Below are 21,834 nucleotides of genomic sequence, written 5' to 3' on the forward strand. Positions count from 1 at the left end.
CCAGGCAGCATGGACTTTCATTAAGGGGTGACAAGACAGATAGAGTTGTCAGAATAATTTTTAATGTTGTGAAAATATGTGAAGCACAGCTTGATTTATATGTATACATTTTAGTTTGCCTTGGGCTGTTTATGGAAATACTCACAAATTATGTCATAAATTATTATCTGTCCAATAGCCTGTACTAAAAGTACAATATTCATTATTTACCATTCACCCCTGGGTTAAAGTGTTATAATCTAGTCCTGGGGTGAAAAAAGTGTCACACAAGGTAGAAAATTTGCAGTTTAGAGCTCCAGACAGCATATGCTTGCAGTGAGCAGTTTAAGGACAACCTATAAGACCAAGATGTAGTGTATTCTTCATAGTGCTAAATAAATGCTGATTAAATAGACCCAAGACAGTTTATTAAATACTTCTCATATTTAATAGCATCATCAAAAGTGTTATTTTAAGGTCATGAATGACATTATGGGTAACTCATAGTAATAGAGCAACCTGGATGCCCTAAGTAGAGATGTTGGTTTGTGGGAGGGAGTTTCTTTAGGTGCCCAATAATAAATAACAATAACTCAGCTATTGAAAAGGTCCCTACATTTATGACCTGATACTGTTGCAGTATTTCACAGTTTATTTATCCATGTTACCTCTTCAGAGAGGCAGTTGCTGTGATGTTCTTGCAAATGGAAGTGGCTGTCAGGAATTCAGTATTACATCTGGCTCCTCTGTTGGTACCATGACACAAAAATGATATACAAACACAGATTTCAGATGTCACGTTTATTTCAGGCTTTTTTTAGTTTTTCAGTTTGGAAATGCAGGAACTATATCTCCTAGAGATTCAACAAAGAATCTTTGCCTCTTCAAAATTTATTATATTCCATTTTTTCCCCATAAGTTTGGATTGAACTGTAAGTGGGGGAAAAAATGAACAAAGTCTCTTTACACAGGAAACTCTGCAACTTTATTAATAAAAAAAGATAATTTCAGTGAATTTTGATTTTTTTTTGTAATTTTAATAGTTCTATTGTGTCTGACTGAGATGAAGTTAATTTTCCCCAAATAAGACTAGACAATATTTAGGAATGTGTTTATAAGATCAGCTTAGTATTCCTAAATGTAGGGGAGAAAATGGGAAAAGTGCTGGAAGCTACAGCCATGCACTTACAATCCACAGAGCTACAACTGTATGAAAAATATGAAAAGCTAAAAATCTTATCAAAAAAGCATCACTCCCAGCAATTGCTTTTGGTTGAAGTCACCCATAAGGACCACATTCTGTTGACCCCAAAATTTGCTGAAATGATGCAAATACTGCTTTGTTGGCTTTATCATCTCGGTTTGGGGGTCAGCACCAAGTGTCTGCTGTAAGGTCCCCGCAAGAAATGAGCCCTCTCATCTTTGCCAAGAGACATTTGATGGGACATTTTTTGCCTTTTTTTATCAGAGATGATTTCTATGTCAAGTTTCTCCTCAACACAAACCATGACTCCTCCTTCTCTTCCTCCTTTCCAGGCATCACAATCCTCTATAATTTCTCTTTGAAAATGTGATTTGCATTATTAACTTATTGGTGTCTACTTACTCCCATAACCCCTTACAAAAACCCATTTCCATGTTACAGACGTTCTTAAATTTATATTCACAACCAGTTAAAATCGTATGGTTCACCAACTCACTTGAAGTTACCTATGCCCGGTTCATACTCTTTGTTCAGAATTCAATCTAATGGGGACATTTCCAGTTCTTGGCAAGGAAAGGTTAGAGATAGCAAACAAAATTTCTGCTAGACAGGGAAAATACAGTGCTGGTTCAGGACCATTGCAGCATTATGGGAAAGAAGCCATTATGAGGTTAAATATCTTTCCTGGAGGTCTGAAAATGGATTGCCTAAGAACATATTTTGAAAAAATATGGTAGATGAGACACTGATACAAAAAAAGGAGGAAGTTATATTTCCTGTTGCTCTCATATGCCTTTTTTTGACTTTTTTTCCTTAGCTAAAGCACGGGCCTAAATCCTGTTGCTCGTGGCTCAGGACTGACTGGCTGGTTATAAAGAAAAAGTGGGGTATTATCATGCAGAATAAGTTCCCCAGAACATGAAAAACCCCATAATATTTTCCTTTTTGTTTCTCATGAGCTCCATAAAACTCTCACAAGGAACAGCAAGAACACAGGGTCACATGCATGAGCTTTAAATATCTGTGACTTTAAGTTTTCTACCTGTGGCAAGCATTGGTGATGAAAAAATTTTAGCATAAAGTAAATATTAATAAGATGTTAGAATTATTATTGCAAATTAAGCACTTTATCAGGGAGACACTTTAGCAAATGGCTAAAAAAAAGCTCTTAATCCTCAAACTTGTCTCAAAAATAATCAATGTTTTTTAATTAACACTATATACTAACCTGTTGAATCCATATTAATGCTGTAGAGTAGAAGAATTCTAATAAAAAGATGGGCATTAATACATATATATATTTATATATTTCAATGTATATGAATTTATTTATGGATGTTTACATGTATGTGTGGGTGTAAAATAAAGCACAAAACCAGTGAAGTTTTCTGAAACACACATGTTTAATATTACTATTATAACTATTCACCACTTTTAAGAGCTAATCTGCTATCTGATTTTCTTGAAGAGGTATAAAATGAGTGATACCGTTCTTCTGGATTGAAATTACCACTTCTGCATGAGTCTCCAGACATATTACTGAGATAATGGCATAATTCCAGAGTGTTTTTTAAATACACCTCCCTCATTTTCATCAGCTCACTAAGGTTTCATCTTAAGAATGACAATTTTTCCGATAATTATGTAAATTAAGATAAAGAATTAATTTCCATATGTAGAGTACAAAATTTCTCTTAAAATGCTCCTAAACATGAACAAAGAAATCTGTACCTTTGGGTAGTTTCCCACAGATCTGGAAGCCTCATTTTCCAAGGGTTTTTTTCAGGAGGTAATTGCACAACTGACATAGAAGGGAATAGTAAAAATACATTCTCTTTATGATGATACATTATTTTTATTACAGAATGGTTTGGAGTGGTAAATATCATCTTATTCTACCCCGTGCTATGGGCAGGGACACCTCCCACTGTCCCAGGCTGCTCCCAGCCCCAATGTCCAGCCTGGCCTTGGCCACTGCCAGGGATCCAGGGGCAGCCCCAGCTGCTCTGGGCACCCTGTGCCAGGGCCTGCCCACCCTGCCAGGGAACAATTCCTTCCCAATATCCCAGCCCTGACTCCCAAGGATGCCCCTCAACTCTGGTCCCACAGTCATCCTTTGTCATTTTTACAGCTCAGTGTTAAGAGCTGGAATTATTGGATAATTTTAAATCCCCTGAGATAAAGGCACTTGACAGAGAAAATTTTACTAAAGATAATTCAGGGTATTTCACACAATAAAGTGCAATTTCAAAAATAATACCCAGGTGGCCTACGTTATTCCATCCTGTCCTTTCTGTGAGTTAAGCATGGTTCGGCAGGTCATGACTCTTTTTTACCAAAAGGAAAAATGAATTAGGAGTTGGATTTTACCAAATATGAGCAAGATGAAAATGCAAAATGTCAGGGAAGACTGGGGGAAAGCTGCTTGTTGAAGGAGGGCAAGGCCAGCAAGGCTTCAAGGGGAGGACTGCCTTTTTGCTACTATGGAATTTTGTTGGATGAGAAAGAGGAGGTTGAATGAGGACTTTTCCTTTAAGCGGTCCCTCTACTTCCTTGATTAGCAGTCTTTGAATCTGTAGATTTACTGCCATATTTGTTTATATCTTCTTTTTTATATATTCTTTATACTAATTTATATTATTTCTTATTTTTTTTATAGTGTCACCACTTCTCTGCCTCAAAAGCCCTGTATGCCTGTCCTTGTCCCTTGAACTACTCAGGTCTATTAAAAAGTCCTTCCCACTACAAAAACAGTCTTCAAATGTGAGTTCAAAGAATTTGGTGCACAAGAGAATGTAAAAAATGCCTTTGAGTGCATGGTAGCATGGCACTACCTCAGTTACTTTAAAACTGACTGACTTATGGACTGGTGGGATACCTGGTGGTCTAGTGGAAGTTGTCCCTGCCCATAGCAGGAGGCAGAACTGGATGACTTTTAAGGTCACTTCAAACCCAAGCTATTCTCTGATTCTATGATTCAATGGTGCTACCCTACAGTAATTATTCTTAATAAAAATAAGATGCATGTATTTTCACACATCAGAAAAATATTATCCCAGTATTTCCAGTCTTCATATTTTATTTTTTTTTTAGGTAAAAATAAATACCATTAATTTATACAAGCAGTTGAAGTCTGCTTACGCCCTTGCTAAATATTCCACCCCTGCTCCCCCACCCCAAAATTGCAAGAATGAGATCCAGGAATCCATATTTCACAGCTATAAAATAAAAAGTTCTGTGGAAAGAAATTAAATTTCTGCTCAGCATACCTGTAAATAAGACTGTGTAGGAAATACAAAAGGCTTGCAAATTAAAGTAAATTATATGTCAGGAAGTATAGTCTTGATGCTAGGTGCTCTGGAATAACAACTACCTCTGTCTTTGAGGTTTTTCTCTCTGATCTCTATTTCACAAGGTATAAAGTTTTCATTCTACTTCTTTTAGTATATGACGAGTGACAAAGTGAATGCCAGTCTCCCACAAATTTGGCCCACAGAGTTTTTTTCTAGATAGATGTTAATATCTGACTGATTTAGACTCGAGTAGGACAACATAAGGTGTGTCACAAATTAATATATAGCCTCACCTGAAATTACACGGGAAATGTAAATAATGGTATTTTCCAAGTGATACAATTAGAAATTACCATGATTACCTGTCAGGGAGGATACTTTCCTGTGTACATGCGGGTGGGTTTTATTTGCCTGTAGGAATTTGAAGGCTTTTTTTTCTCAAGATGCTTAAATGTCACAAATGCTTTCATGCGTTCAGTCTCCAGCTCCTCCCAAGGGACAGCTCCGGTCTCTGCTCTCTGTGACCAGGACAGGACCAGGGAAGGGCTGGAGCTGTGTCAGGGGGTTGAGATGGATCTCAGGGAAAGGTTCTTCCCCCAGAGGCTGCTGGGCACTGCCCAGGCTCCCCAGGGAATGGTCCCGGCCCCGAGGCTGCCAGAGCTCCAGGAGCGTTTGGGCAGCGCTGCCAGGGATGCCCAGGGCGGGATTTGGGGTGTCTGTGCAGGGCCTGGGGCTGGACTGGATCATCCCTGTGGGTCCCTTCTAGCTCAGGATATTTTAAGATTCTGTAACTCACTGTGGGTGAACGCGGAACCTCAAGAGTGTTTCCCAACTGTAGACGCACAGCTCAGCCTCTCCCAGTTTCATGGTGGGATCTGGGTGTTCACCTGCTCTAAGCAGGAAATCTCTGTAGAAGCAAGAAATTAATTGGTCCACTGCTTTGACAACACGGGCACTAAGAGGAATTTTCTTTGGGATTTAATTATACACTTTTACAGGGTTATTAAAAAAAAAAAAACAAAACCCAAAACCCAAAGCAAAACCAACCAAACAAAAAGAACCCCAACCAAGCAAAAAAAAACCCACCACAACCAAAAAAAACCCACCCAAACCCCAAAACAACAACCAAAAAACCCCAAAAACAAACAAACAACCCCAAAACCCCAAACAAACCCAAAATATATGGCACAGTGAAATTTCAAGAAGATAAAAGCAAGTAATTTAAGAGTCTCAGCACAAAACAGGTTGAATCTGAACCCAAGTCAAGCTTTAATCTTTAACTTCTCTGAAAATAACATTAGAGCTGCTTTTACTGTTGATTTTGACAATGATGTCACAATGAGAAACCTGAAAGTCCATTCTCTGTGCTGGGGAGGGAGCAGAAGTACAATGACTATAATGTCACCAAGAGAATCTCTGCAGCTTTACTTTGTTTTTAGAAGTACAAACAATATGAACAGAATATCTATTCAAGCCTATCTCCATAAATTCTTAAAGTGTGTGGATATAGGATATAAACCTACAGGTTTATATAATGCCCTTGATGATGGTATCTGAAAATTTAAGAACCGGACAGTAACAAGCATGGAAAAGTGGGGGTTCTTTTAACAAGTTCTTTTAGACAGATAACCAGGCTGAAGAATATATAATTAGAAGTGTTCTACTTGTTATTGTTAGAGTAAAGGGGTGCGGGGACCAGAAATGCCTCACACTAGACATAAATTAAACAGAATTTTGAATACAAAATGATCAAAGACATCCTCACACCTAGAAAAATTTCTGAAACTATTCAGATATTTTGAGGTGTCTCTAAAATTTATCAAGATATTATGTATTACTGCTTTGGGTTTTTTAATTTTGTAAACCATCTTAAGTTTCAAAGGAATCAGACTTTCAAGTAAACCATCCAGGTTTTGGAAGGGTACAGGAGAAAGATGAAAAATTCTGGATAGGAGACTCTCAGTTGCCAGATTTACAGCACCTTTGTGCTGTCAAAGAGCCAATATATCAGATTAATACTATTACAAATATTTACTCATGTGTTTCCTGCCAACAGTTAAAACTTACAGCTTGCTTGCAAGAAAATGTACTGAAGCCGTGTGCACTGGACGATCCTGAAATGCAAATGTTTATGCCCAGTATATGAAACATGGCAACGACTCCCTACAGTCAAAAATTGCCCTTCACACTCTCTTCAGACGTCTGCTGCCTTCTAAAGTGCAATTACCTCACTTTAAAGATTTCTGGTTTTAATCTTAACCTCTCTGGGAATTCTTCTTTCTGGTTGCCTCTACTGATTTTTTCTGGTGTTATTCTTTCCTGCTCTTTACTTCACGCTGCAATGTACTACATTTTTCTTATTATGTGAATTACATATTTTTATTATAAGAATTCACTACTTCCTGAGGGCATTTGGAGGCTAAATTCGTTAATATGTATGAGGGGCTCAAACTATAGCAACAAGCACCACTGGGGTTGTATGTATGCATGTGTGTATATATTTCTACAGAACCACACAGCTACAGATATATATTAACACTGATGTATTTTATTGCTAACTGGTACATGTAACCATTACATGAATACACAAATGCTCTGCATTTCCTCTGCATTGTTTTCTTCCTCTGCCTTATCAAGCAGATATCTCTGTTATTCTGTTGGCTCCACTGTGTTTATTATTGTTATCAAACTGCGTTGCTGAATGTTGTGTCTGTGCAAACATGTGGGAGCTCTCCTTAATGTGACTCAGACTTCTTGATTCTTGAGATATTTCCAGTAGAACTGGTACCAGAATTTATCATGGCTCTCCTTCAGCCTTCCCACCAACAAGTAGATTTCAGGTTTTGTGGTTTTGGGGGTTTTTTTCCCCATGTTCTCAAGTGTGTGATTTCCCAATGCTTATCTAAAGCTTGTTTCAGCATAGAGGGTGCTGCACTGTTTACTAGACCCAAAGACCCAAAAGCTAGACTCTCCAAAGCCTGTAAGTTTTTGTACTGTCTGTACACCCAGGTAAATTCGGACCTCGTTTTCCTAATCATTAAACAAATATAGAAGTCAGAAGACACTCACAGTCTAAATAGGAAGCATAAAATGTGAAGCATATCTGGATTTATAGCTTCTCTTCACAGACTTGACTCTATGTTTTATACAGGAGAATTCTGCAGCTATTAATTTTACATATTCACGGATTTTCAGGCACACTTCATACACTTTAGACCTTCAGGCATGGCCCAGGACACATTGGGTACTTCTGTTTGAGCTGAAGCATTTTGCTCTCCAAGGACTGTACCTGCCTGGAGTTCATCCACATGAGACACCATAGTTTGTGACCATCCCACAGCTGAGAACATCCAGACATCCAGACTGGAAGACCTGGGAGCTGAGGCTTACATCTTGTGGGCATTCTAGGCCAAATGCAAATACCAATTTCTACCCCAATTCTAGAGAAAACTTGAGCAAGATGAGCAGAGAAGCACTTACTGACACTTAGGTCTTGTTTGGATTTGCACAACAGACACACTTGGCTTGCCATGGCTCACCCACCTCACCTTTGTTTCCTTCATGTACCTTAATATAGATGTAAATTTAGAATTTTGACACTTATTTTGAGCTGTAGTAGAAAATAATTGTAATGCTACACTTTAAAGGGAACTGTGGGCATTTTAATCCTTGTTTTATAGCACTATAATATATGGTAATGGAGGAAAAAAACAGTCTGTATGATAACACTGCAAAGAACGTTTTAATTACAAGTCAGAAATGTACCATTTGATTTTAATAAACTCTCAACTAATGTACTCTGCTTTGCAAGGTAAAAGTCTCTTTTCCAATGATTTTTTTTAAAAGTATAGTTATAAATTGAGGAATGTTTATCAAGAAACTTGCTTTAAATATTACACTTTATACACATAGTGCATAAAATCAGTATATCAGCCATCAAATGCAGTGAAATGTTGGAATGTGAGATTTTGATGCTAGAAATCTGTATTATTATAAAAAGTTTTCTATTTATTAATAATTCCATATGGCTAAATGGACCACACTAAGAGTTGTGGCTCACCCGAGAGTCCAAATACCCATGAGAGAATGATCATGGAGAAGAGGAGAAGGCTGTGGGGAAGCCCATGGTGAGGCAGCTGTGTCCCTGCAGCCCATGGAGGTCCATAGTAGAGCAGAAACCCATCTGCAGCCTGTGCGAAGGACCCCACAGTGGGGCAGGGACAGAGGGTGAGGGGTCCAACCCCTGAGGAGGAAGGAGAAGCAGAGACAACGTGGGACAGACTGACCACGACCCCCATTCCCTGAAACCCTGCACCACTGCAGGGCAGGGAGGAAGAGAATTCAGGAGTGGGAAGAAGGGAGTGGTGGGGGAAAGGATTTTTAGGATTTAGGTTTGTTGTAAAGTATTTGAACCTTGACAGTTCAAATACCAGCCAAACCATTTTTGGTTTTTTTTACCAGAGCCCTCAGAGTGGGACCAGGCTGGAATTACCCTCACTGGCTTCACCTGGCCTTCCGCCTTCAGCTGAAGCACATCAGCCCCAAGAGGGGTTTTAAGCTGCAGTCTGAAGGCTCGAGGGGAGAAGTGGGAGAGGTGGGACAGGCTTATATCTGCTCCCTGTCCTTTTCTGTCTTGTAACTTGGACTTCATGGACTAACTTGGCTGCTGATCACTGGATGGGTTTTGTTGCTGTCATTATCTTGACTCTGCTTGCCTGGATCAGGAGCCCCACCTGAATTCATCAAGGAATTCACCAGGAATTCATCAAGGACTGAAAGGTAAACTGTGGTGAATTGGGAAAGAGGAAGCTGAAAAACTAAATACCAAGACAGCATGGAATAGATAAAAAAGGACTGTGTTGCACTAGATTAGAACCAATCATATTATCAGAAAAGTGTGTGTGGAGCTCACGGAAAAAATAGAGAAACCAATCAAGCAATGTGGGATCTCATGCACAGCAGTTGCAAAATGCATACATACCATATAATTTAAAAGTTGTAAAATGTAAAAATAGAGTAGTATGTATAAGTAAGAAAATGTATAAGTAGGGTATGATGTCAAAGTTGTGAGATGTGTGACTGGAGTGTATTTTAAACAATAAGATGTTTCTGTGTAATCATATTGATTTGTTGGTCAGAAGGCATGTGTTCCCACAGAGGTTTGTCTCTCGTTACCCTACTCTGATTTGATTGGTAATTAATTAAACTGGTTTCCCTGAGTCCAGTCTGCTCTGCCCATGGCAGCAACTGCTGAGTGACCTCTCCTTGCCCTTATCTTGACCCTTGAGCCTCTTGCTGTATTTTCTCCCTCCTGTCCAGCTGAGGAGAGGAGTGACAGAGCAGCTTTGGTGGGCACCAGGTGTCCATTCAGGGTCAACTCACTGCAAAAACCACTTTAAAGCTGACCACTAAGGAATCCATCCCACAACAATACAAAAACATATTAATTTCCATTTGTTACCTAATTATCTTTCCAGTTGCTGACTCGTTAGTAGCTGAAAATTACCTTCCATTTCATTACTTGTAGGTGAATTAGGTATCCATACCTTTACCTGAAGTAAAAGCAGACATATTATACTTAGAGCAGACAGCCTGCTTCTTAGTAAGGCACTATTTGTCACCTAAAAAAAGATTTGGAGCTTTGATCATGTTCTTCTTTTTTTTTTTTTCCCCAGAGATCTCCTCTGATCGTTATTTGTGCTTCTAGATACTTTATGCAAAAAGAAGTGTGCTCAAGCTCTAACCTGGCCTTTTCATAGGCATCCTACTATGTGTCATATAAAACAAGAAGATGCTTTACAAGTCATGTATTTTTAGAAAAAATATACTCACCTTGGAAGTCAGTGAAATATGATTGATGGTAGCTGTAAGATAAAAGCACTGTATTTCATAGGACAAAATTCTTGGAATTAATAATTTAAGCAAATATGGTCACAAACAATTTAGTCACATGATTAAAGTTTTAGGGTTTTTCCAAGCAGTGCCACAGTTTCAGAGCTTCAGTTTCACTGAAGAAAACCCGCCTGAACCAACAGCCATTAGTAGTTTTTGCATGTTGGGGTCAGCTAGAAATCACATGCTTTTTGGTTTTACTGTTCCTAATAATCCTTCATTCTGTGGGAAAACACCTCTTGCAGACATCTAAGTACATGATCTATACAGTCCTTTTACTTCCTATTACTAAGTACCATCCCATTTTATTTTCCCTGTCCCAAAATCATTAAACTCTGCCTGTATAACTTTGCAATCCTTCCTGCATGGATCGTTTCTCCCAGTTTTGTGCCATGACACAGTTTAGATATAAAAACTCCAGTGTGTGTGCCAGACTCTATATGAAAAAGGAAAATTATGTCCTTTGCAGTTAAACTTCTTGTGAAATTTTTTGTGATGTCCTCAGATACACTCTCTTTTCAACACATACAGTTACCAGCCCTACTTTAGTTTCTCCTTTAGTTTTCAATTCTTGTAGTAGCAGTTCTTTTACTCATCCTCTCTGCTTCAACAAATAAGTACCCAAGTGGTTTGTAAATGTCTTAGAAGTTTAAATTTCTCACAAGGCATAACTGTCTTCATTGTCTGCTATTACTGAGGTTATTAGATCAAAGGTAGATTGAGGAATTAGAATCAGACTCATACATCCCCGAGTAGAAACTCTCTCACAATTCTGCCTCAGAGTTTTTACCCAAAATGTTAAATTTTGTATTAAATTTACCTAACTCATTCATGTATAAGGTGTATCATCATCTTTACCTAGATGTGTCCTACATACATTTCAAACATAATTGATATTTCAATACTTCTGTTATCTTTTCTCAAACCTTGTATCAGGAGCAAAACTATTTTAATTTAGCTTTCCAGCCTCAAAGAAACATCAGGGGACAGAGGTGTGAAACTGGTCTTACTCCAACCAATAATTCCCCTCACATTTTATGGTTATGGCTTTTATTAGTGCTGCTGGAAAGAAAGGGAAGAAGGTGAAATGGGCTTCACCTTCTGCTCTGACAAGTGCAGAAAGTGTACACTTTCATAATATAAAAATGAGATTAAAGAACATCAAGATATATATGTAATTGCAAAGAGAAAAAGATATTTAAAGTGTTGAATCCATCAAAATATCTCCTTTAACAAACATGAATAATTGGACATGTGTTTGAGTAAATTTGCACTGGAATCCCACTGGTTTTATGTGCTGAAATAGATCTACCTCTGGTTTGGTTTGGGTTTTTGGGGTTTTTTTGGTTGGTGGGTTTGGTTTGGTTTTATTTTTTCCTTTCAATTTTTAGTTTTAACAAAGTTCCTGGTTGCCCAGAGGGTCAGTCTTCATTCCAGTGTCAAGTAGGCACTACGATGTGGAAACACTCCTGCTACCAAAGAGGATTTCTAAAACTGGAATTTAAAACTGAAAATAATAGTCAGGTCAAGTCTTGTAAGTAACAAACTTCTTTTAGGACCAGAAATTGTCCTAAAAGTTTTACAAGTATAGATTCTTGATGAATTTTTCATGACAGTAAGTCACTGTTATATAGAAATAAACCCTTTACTTCCAGAGGAGACAATTACTAACATCTGGGGTTGGGCTAGAAAACCTCTAGATTCTGACACTCAACTCCAGTTAAAACAAGTAAGAGTTCTCCAATTTCAAATTTTGAATTCTTCACTGCACTGGGAGCATTTGAAAACGAAAAAAAAAAAAAAAAGAAAGGAAAAAAAGGAAAAAAGAAAACCCAAGCAAGCAGCAAATTCCACTTCTGTAGAGTTCCAAAGCGTGAGAAATAATGATGTATAAGGAAGGAAAAGGTATTTTCTTCACGTTAATAAATGAAATTGACTATCAAATGTGCAATTTAACTCAAGTTGAGTAAAATTCTGTGATGTTTGGCTTTATGTTCTTTTTCCTATTGATGGTTTAAAGTTTTGGTTTGGCAAGGCAACTTAACCCTACACCCAGGACCTCTGTGTTTATCTTAAAGCACTGAATGCTCTTTTAGCAGCAGTTCCACCAGCCAGGAAGATACATATAACCTCCAGTCCCTTCTTCTCCAGAAGGGTTGTCTATTGATTGATACCTTATTAATACCAGATGGAATAAAGGCTGCAGACCCTGCTCTCTGCAGGAACACGTTCAGCTGACCTTACCCAAAATCTTGGACACTGGGAAATAAAGAGCAGAATGATGTTTTCCTTCATCGCTTTCATCCATCAGGACTTTTAGTCAGAGGTAATCAAGCCCCAGAACCCTCACACAAAACTGTTCATTGCAAGTTATGAAGTAAGTTGAAGAAATTTCCCCTTTCCTGAAGAAAACTTCTAAATTATAGGAAGGGATATCAAACTCTCCAAAAAAGTTTCAGTTATAAGGAAATATGGAGTGGAAAAAATTAGCTCTCTGAAACCTCACTATTCATTAAAAAAAGAGGTTTAGCAAAAATTTAATCAGACTACATTATAAGAAATTCTTGAGGTATTTGAGTTTAGAAAGCAGCCACTTCCACACAGGCTTCTCTGATTTCCTTGTCACACCCCCTGAACACCACTCATATTTGATAGCTCTGGGAGGAACATTCTGCACTGTGAGGCCAAGGAGAGGCTCTTTGGGCTGCCTTCCACCCAACTGCCGATTTGAACTGCAGTGACACAAAATCCTGTTCTTTATTTTAATACTTGCCATTCCTCTAATGTGGATCAGTGTCTGATGTGTTGGATACAATCCAGGAGACGTGGGTTTTGAACATTTCACAGATAAAAGGAAACAGGATGCGTCTGACCCAGGGGCTGGTGGGCTGCTCTCACCTCTCCACTGCTCCATAGCAAGATACTGATTGTTTTGCTGACCTTTGGGAAAGGGGAGTATCTTCCTCTCTGTTCTAAAATAAAAGAACACTCAAGAAAAGTTTCAAGCTTGCCCATCTCAAATAGGAAGAATAGCTCAAACTTTGGAGGCAACTGGGGTTTTAAATGATTCATTTCCTCTGCAATTTTTATATTTTTTACTTTCTAGGGCAGTTCTATGTTGCAGCCTGTTTTTTATGATATCCACCTTGAAGCATCTAATTCCCTTCCATGTTGTGGAGGGAAAAACTCCTAAAACCTTACCCTGCAATTCCACCAAGGACCTGATTATCGATCAGTTTACTCAATATCACAAGCTGTGATAGGATCAGAGAGTTCAGGCAGGACCTCCAAATGCTGTGCCAGTACTTGACCTACTCTCCCTTTATCTGGCTTATGCTCAGTAGAAGTTTTATTCACCCCAACCACGACCACAGCAAAGAAATATAGCACAGGACATGAACTGACGTGCACAGTGGCTGTCCCTTGACTTCTGTGGGGTGCAGAGCATCAGCAGAGGACCAAAGCCATTGGGACATATTTCACGATGCACCTCCAGGAGTCTGGTTGTGAATGGCCTCACTGCTGCTTTCCCTGTTCACTTTAGGAAGAAATTATGCTGGGGAGCACAGGCGAGCGAGCAGATCCAGCAGCCTGCCTTGTGCTCCCCCTGTCAGAGCAGCAGCCTTGCAAAGCTGGCATGATTCATCAGCACTGCCAGCACATCCTTTCATCTCCCTACATCTCTCTTAAACATGAGGAAGGGAGGTGATAACCAGATCCTTTGTGCACAGGCGGATATTTAAATCTCATGTCTTACAGGTGTATCTCGTGTGTGTAAAGCTTCGTTGCTGCCATCACCTGATGCATAAAGTCCACACAGGAATTTAAGGAGGAGAAAGCACCCTGACCTTTCACTGCTACCTCCTACTGGATAACCTCATTCTTTCTTGAGGTGACTTTTTTCCTCTCACGCTGTGAAAAAGAAACTAACTGTATAATCTTTTGGAACAGTACGGCAAAAATGTTTTACTGTAATGGAATGAAAGTTTCATTTATCACAGAGTTCTGACTGCAGATTTTTCCATGGTATGCAGTGTGTTAGGTCTGTACAGTGGCACAGGTAACTGAGCCCAGAGGGACTCTGATTTCCCACCTGAGAATCAGGATTTGCAGCTTTTAAAAAAATGAGAATTATTGTATGTTGAAGACTATTACCTGATATTATAGAATAATGAAGTTATTAAGGTTTAAAGAGCCCTTTAAAATCATAAAGTCAAACCATTCCCCCAGCACTGTCAAATCCATCACTAAACTACATCTCCAAGAACCATGTCTAGAGATCTTCTAAATATCTCCAGAGATGGTGACTCACCCACTTCCCTGGGCAGCCTGTGCCAGCTCCTGACCACCTTTTCAGTGAAGAAATTTTCCTTGATATCTGGTTGAAACCTTGCCTGGCACAACTTGAGGTAATTTCCTGTTGTCCTGTCCCTTGTTCCCCTGGAGCAGAGCCTGACCTCTAGTCAGGGAGTAGTGGAGAGCCAGAAGGTCTCCCCTGATCCTCCTTTTCTCTTTTCTGAGCTCCCCCATCTCCTTTAGCTGCTTCTCATCAGATTTGTGTGCTGGTATGGGTTTGTGTCCATATTCGGGACACCTTTCCTTCCCAAATCAGGTGAACTCTCTCCTCTTCAATTTCAGTCCTCTAACTTACAAGGAATGATTTTCTTATAGGTGCTTTTGGAGTGTTGGCACTTTAAAACTGAATTGCAATACCTTTATTTTTTCCATAACTGCAGTTCTTGTCTCTTTTATCTTTCAGTGCTGATACATAAAATCATGATTTTGGCTCTCATTTACAGGAGCTATGTAAGTAGTAACAACAGATGTTTCATTTTTCCATCAGAATGTTGCCACTGGAATACAGAACACTAAGCTCAAATCAGAATTAAATTTTGCTGCCTAAAAAAAAAAAAAAAAAAACACCCAAACCTGTTTTACATATACACATCTAGGTGATAAAAAAGCATAAAAGACAGGTATCATGACATGCTGTGATTACTAAAGCAGGCTTTAGAATAACTTGATGGTAATCCCCAGATCTCACGTATAACCAGGCCTAATTAATTCCCCTTGATTACCATCTGAAGTAGCACAGCTTTGCTTCAGACTTTTTCCTAATAGCAAAATAGATCTTTTCATTCACACAGTTCCTGCAAGTTTGGGAGCCAGTTCCTTTTTCTAAAATCATAGCTCTCTGCCTCAACTGAAACCTAATCTTGCTGTCTGGATAAACAGAAGCAGACTTGATAAAGAAAGGCATTTCAGATTATTACTTTAGAATCTGTGTATGACTTAAAATTGGCTATAGAAAATGAAATGCAGTGATGCACTTGCAGGTAAAAGAAATGTGCCCATGTTCATAGGAAGAGAAACAATATCACACAAAGAAGTGGCTCTGGAAAGACTGAGGTCGTGACAAGCAACATAAAAAGGTACCTGCGTTTTACTGCTGGCGTTAATTAATATTTTCATTAAAAGATGCCTTTTTTTTCCTGGTTTTGAGTGTCCGACTAAACAGAGTCGTGGACAATGTGCTCTAGCTGACTCTGTTTGAACAGAGGAGTTGAACGAAACATCTGCAGATGTCTCCTCTAAAATCAACACTTCAAAGAATTGACCCATCGGCAAATAATTTGAGTTGTGCAGTTTTTTTTCAGTGAGGAAGATATCAATTCCTGTTTTAAAGATTAGGAGATCTCATTTCATCCTTGCAAAGTTCTTATTTAATTACTCCTGCTCTTGTTCATAAAATTATATTTTATTTCCAACCTACTTTTTTGTAGCTCTAAAAAAAGTGCTTGATATCAAAACATCTTGCAAGACCTTAAGGTATGGTAACTTTTGCTATCATTGCTGTCATAATAGATTTCATGCAAAGAGACTGTTCTCATATTTTAATAAATTTTGGATCCCACTCATTTGTCCATTAGAAGAGGTAAAAAGCCTCTTCTATCTTTGGACACACAAAATATGAGCATACATGCGGAATAAAGTCATATATGACAAAATATTCTGCAGGAAAATGGGGACAGTTGGTGCCCCAACCTCCACTGGATTTTGAATTCTCATCCTTTTCACAGTAATCTGTCTTCTGTGTCAATCCCACTTCCCTGGAATGCTCTAATACCTGGAATGATAAGAAATTATATCGGTAAAATGTAGGAAGTTACAGCTTTTCCAGAACTGATGCACATCACAATTGTTAATGAAAGGCTTTTATTTTCTGCACAATGGAGAGGCACATGGACTATACTCCTACCTCCAAAGATCTTGCTGACTGCATTTTTAATTTCTTCACACACATCATTATGCAATGTGTTTTGAGGGTGTTAACTCACTTTTTCCTTTCCTTTTAAATCTCATTATAAACTTAGAAATGTAATTGTCCAAGTTCCATCACTATACCGAAATGAGATACAAATTAAAGATTGCTCTATTTAGGTCAACACTATGTTTTAACCCCTAGAGAGATTTTAATGGTGCTTATAAAAGTCAGTTGGTGCCCCAACCTCCACTGGATTTTGAATTCTCATCCTTTTCACAGTAATCTGTCTTCTGTGTCAATCCCACTTCCCTGGAATGCTCTAATACCTGGAATGATAAGAAATTATATCGGTAAAATGTAGGAAGTTACAGCTTTTCCAGAACTGATGCACATCACAATTGTTAATGAAAGGCTTTTATTTTCTGCACAATGGAGAGGCACATGGACTATACTCCTACCTCCAAAGATCTTGCTGACTGCATTTTTAATTTCTTCACACACATCATTATGCAATGTGTTTTGAGGGTGTTAACTCACTTTTTCCTTTCCTTTTAAATCTCATTATAAACTTAGAAATGTAATTGTCCAAGTTCCATCACTATACCGAAATGAGATACAAATTAAAGATTGCTCTATTTAGGTCAACACTATGTTTTAACCCCTAGAGAGATTTTAATGGTGCTTATAAAAGTCTCCATTTTTTTTTCAAATTAATGTAGAAGTATCAATCAACCAGTGGAGGAAGAATTTAGAAAGCAGCTCTGGGGGGAGCTTTCCTTTAAGGGAAAAAAGCCATCTTGAATTCCACAAACAACATTATAAAAAATCCAGCATGGATCAGAAATGATTTTTGTAATAAGAATGCCAGACTACAAAACAAAATAAAAAAAAAAAAAAAGACAAACCAAAAGAAAAAAAAACCCAACAAACTGAACCAACCATCCAATCAAACAAACAAAAAAAAACCCCTAAACTCTGGACTTTTGACTGATGTAAATTCTCATCAGAGTTAGTTCAGAAAAATCTTCAGCTCTGCACAACTTCAGAGGAACTACATATTCAAGGCAGCTGATAAACTGGCACTGCTTACTACATTATTTTATTTCCTTGTCTCATGTGACTTCTCATTAAATATTATTGTCCTCTTTTGGCACTTAGCTGTGATAACGTGAAAGCAATACAGATAAGAAATTCATTTGTTAAGGATGAGGGATTCTCCTAATTGGAAAAGAATATTCCAAAGAACAATGTTTCGTTGACATGGGCTTAATACCTGACTGGTTTGATAAGGTAAATAAGGCTCAGGGCAATTTAAACTGCCAAAAATGTAGGCTTCACAAAGGATGTGGTTGAATTCAGCCGAAGTTTTTGAAACTCTAATTTTCATTTAAGAAAAAAAATGCCATTACTCTTTAACACATCAGACGTAATTGGCTGTAATCCACTCAAATGAGTAAGTATTGTTATGATATAAAGTATTTTTTGCCATTATGCATAATTCTCTTGGCCTGCAAAATTTTCACTGTGTTCTTAAAATATTCTGCTCTATACACAGCCTTATGGAATATGTCAAATTAAGGAGATTATTTATTTTGAATTAAATACTTCTTGAGTTTTGACTCAAAATTTTCCAAAAAACTGTAAAAAATGTAGATCAAAAGTAAAATTATCTGAACTATGAACTATGCATTTCTTCCTGTTTCCCCATCATTTCCCCACCATAGCTGTAGTGAATGAAAGCAAAAAAAAAAGAGAAGCATTAACTGATTTTAAAAAAGTAGAACTTTTTATGCTCTATGAAATAAAATTCTCATTTTTCCAAATGACTGACTGAAATGAAATGCTTCTTTTATGAAGCTGCCTCCTGTTAAATTTTTTTGAATGTGTTTCAGTCAATTTAATTCTTCACTCGGCCTACTGCAGTGAAGAATAACTGTGGAACTGATATTTGCTAATATAGTATTTTAGTATTCTACCAATACAGAATTGTCATGTATTCTTAGCCTTTAAATAGTTTTATGTGTGAAACAACACTTATTGATAGTTCAGATACATATTTTTAAAGTTTATCCCTGTTTCTTTTTAAGCCTGACTGGTTCACTAGAAATAAATTAGAACTTTGAAATGTGAAATGATTAAAAATTAAATTACTTTCAAGACCTTTTTTCCAAAAGTTAAGAAATCGCAGTGTTCTAAGTACTTTTTTTTATTCTAGTAGTGGAAGGAATAAAGAAAAAGAGCTAGAAAATCTAAATATGTATTTTTAATAATATTTTCTTTTAAAGCAAACCAAGATTTGCTAAAAAAAGAGAATTCAACATATAGATCTTCATGCATAAGTACATGATTTTTAGATAAGCAATATTACCTGATAAATGCAGAATTTAAAAAACAGGTATTTCCAGCAGAATATACAAAATCTTCAGACTATTGGTGAAAATGAGAGTCAGGAGGGGAAAACCACAAATTAATGAACTCAGCAGTGAATGAGAGCATTCTATGAGTGAAGAACAAGAAAAATTAATTTACCCTGTGCTGCTAATCGAGGTGAATGAACAGGCAGGAGTGTGTGTAGTCCTGGACATGTGAGATACACAGCCTGGAGTAATACAGCCCCTGCACCTGGAGAGGCTTTCCATGCAAGCAGCAAAGCATGGCCCTGCAAGACAACAATCCTCTGCACAGCACAGTTGTTTATCAATATGCTGCTGTTCCTGGTGTATAATAAAATTCCTGGTTTAATTCACTGGGGTCGTTCTGGAGACCAGTGAAAATGACACAGCAAACACTTGTTTATCAACATGGAGAGCAGAAACCATCTCTCAATAGGCTGCAGGACTCAGAATTGGTTGCTATGATGATTTAACCCCATGTTAATGGAAAAAGTGTTCTAGAGTGGACTGAAAGGACTTTTTTGTCATCAATCCAGACAAAGACATTAAAAGAGTTGATTTTTTTTTGCTTTTCAAGAAACAGTTTTCCTGTTGGCCTGATGCTTCATTCTATTTTACACAATTTGAGGCAATAATTGAGGCAGTGGCAGCACCCCAGACCTTACATATTGAAGAAGGTGAGTCCTTGCAGAGGGGGTATCAAAACACCTTCTCATGACCTTCAAGAAAATTGTATTATTATCCCTGGAATATGATTGTATATAGGAAAACCTTTATTTTGAAAAAAAAATCCCCTTCATATCTATGACTGAATAAGAAGAAGAAGGAAAAAAAAAAATAGGTTTTGTTTGTTTTGAACTTTTCCATTTTTCACCTAGGTTAAACTTACAGCAGGGCTGTGATGAGTTGACCCTGGCTGGACATTGGGTGATGGCCAATGCTGCAAAATGTGCATGAAAGCTGCTTCAGGCTGTGGCCATACACAAGAACTGATTTAAAAAATCACATTAATGCACTGACAAACTTGAGAAGTTTTTTTTCCTTTCAGCTGCTTTCTTTTACACATAGTGACAGATATATCCAGAAGCCTATCTTTGTAAAAATTTAGCAGCGAAACAGAATGCTGCTCCCCATCTTGAAGAGCTGAGGCACCACAGAGTGCTGCACGTTTCTTCTGGGCTCAGAGTGATGATTTGGAGTAGGTGGCTGTGCAAATGTTAGAAGAAGGATGAGTGGTTTGGGAAGCTTTTGGTCTATTCAATTGGTGGTTTGGGTACAGAGAAGAGTTATGCTGTGTGATAACGAGCAGAATGCCACTAAGCTGTTGCAGGCAAAACTTGCACAAATTTATGAGCAAATGGTGATGCTTTCAAAAGAATTGCTATCCTGAAACCTAAAGAAAGAGATACTGAAGTGGTTGGGGATTTTTGGTTTTGTTTTTTGGGTCTTTTTTTCTGCATACTTGAGTCATACATGGTTTCCTAGAACTGTTTTGTCTGTATAAGTTGTTGATTATTAGCAGGCATTTTCCCCTCTTTTTCAAGAGATTCAGCAGTGCTCTCAAAAGAGTTCTGAAAGGTAAACACCTTTTATAGGACCAGGAATGGGAAGAAGGTTACTATCCTGTTTCTGGGAAGAGCAATGACAGCGCCTATGGTGCAGCTGTCTTAAATCACAACTAGCCCCCAGCAGAGAGGAAAAACTTACCACCTATGAAGTTTATTTTAAATTCTCTTTGTTTCCTCTTAGACTAGTGAACAAGGCTTGGAGGAATAATCCAAATCATGAGGACGATTATTTATGTGTGAAGAGCCACTTGCATGTTTCATTGATTATGAAAAGTCTTTTTCATGCTATCCTTGTCTGAGTGCAGGTTGTGTTATTGGATTGGAGGAAATCTGCCTGTTCCTCTGGCTTGCATCAGTATTATGAGGATTTTCATCCTTCTAGTGCCCTGTAAAGCTCAGTGTCCTTCATTTTCATGCCTTGACTCTAATGTGAGGTTCCTGCTTTTTGCAGAAATGCAGCACCACCACACCTGCCTGTGAGAGGCTGGTGATAGTAGCAGAGTTCAAGCAGGTCCCTGAGGTCCACAAGTGTTCAGTGAGGTCAAAGCATTAGAAAATGAACAAGCTGATGTACTTTTAGAGGTCTCTGGTGCCTAATTATTTCAAATGATGTCACTCTGAGAGTTAATACTGGAAAAAGTTAACCAAAGTTAATTAACATGTGCTTTGGCAGTCTGCTCAGTTTAATTATTCTGCTGCATTCTGTTAGGGCAGAGTATCCAGACAGTCATACTGATAAAAATGACTTGTAAAATTGCTGTCTTGGCTGAGGGCTCTGTACCATGAATGACTGCTCTTGTGTCCTGCCTGCTGAGTGGTGTATTTTTTATGAGTTGCCAGCAGACTGTTTCTAGAGACACAGCTGCCATGGAAAATAGAGGGTTAAATAACACTGGGATATGAGGAAAGGCTGCGAGAGCTGGGCTTGTTCAGCCTGCAGAGGAGAAGCTCTGGGGTCACCTCACTGGGGCCTTGCAGGGCCTGAAGGAGCTGCAGGAAACCTGGAGAGAGACAATTGCCAAGGGCTGCAGGGACAGGACCCAGGGAATGGCTTCCCAGTGCCAGGAGGCAGGGCTGGATGGGAGATTGGGCAGGAATTGTTCCCTGGCAGGGTGGGCAGGCCCTGGCACAGGGTGCCCAGAGCAGCTGGGGCTGCCCCTGGATCCCTGGCAGTGCCCAAGGCCAGGCTGGACATTGGGGCTTGGAGCAGCCTGGGACAGTGGGAGGTGTCCCTGCCCAT

The sequence above is a fragment of the Corvus brachyrhynchos genome, unplaced genomic scaffold (assembly GCF_000691975.1).
Source record: "Corvus brachyrhynchos isolate BGI_N302 unplaced genomic scaffold, ASM69197v1 scaffold376, whole genome shotgun sequence".
Classification (NCBI taxonomy): Eukaryota; Metazoa; Chordata; class Aves; order Passeriformes; family Corvidae; genus Corvus; species Corvus brachyrhynchos.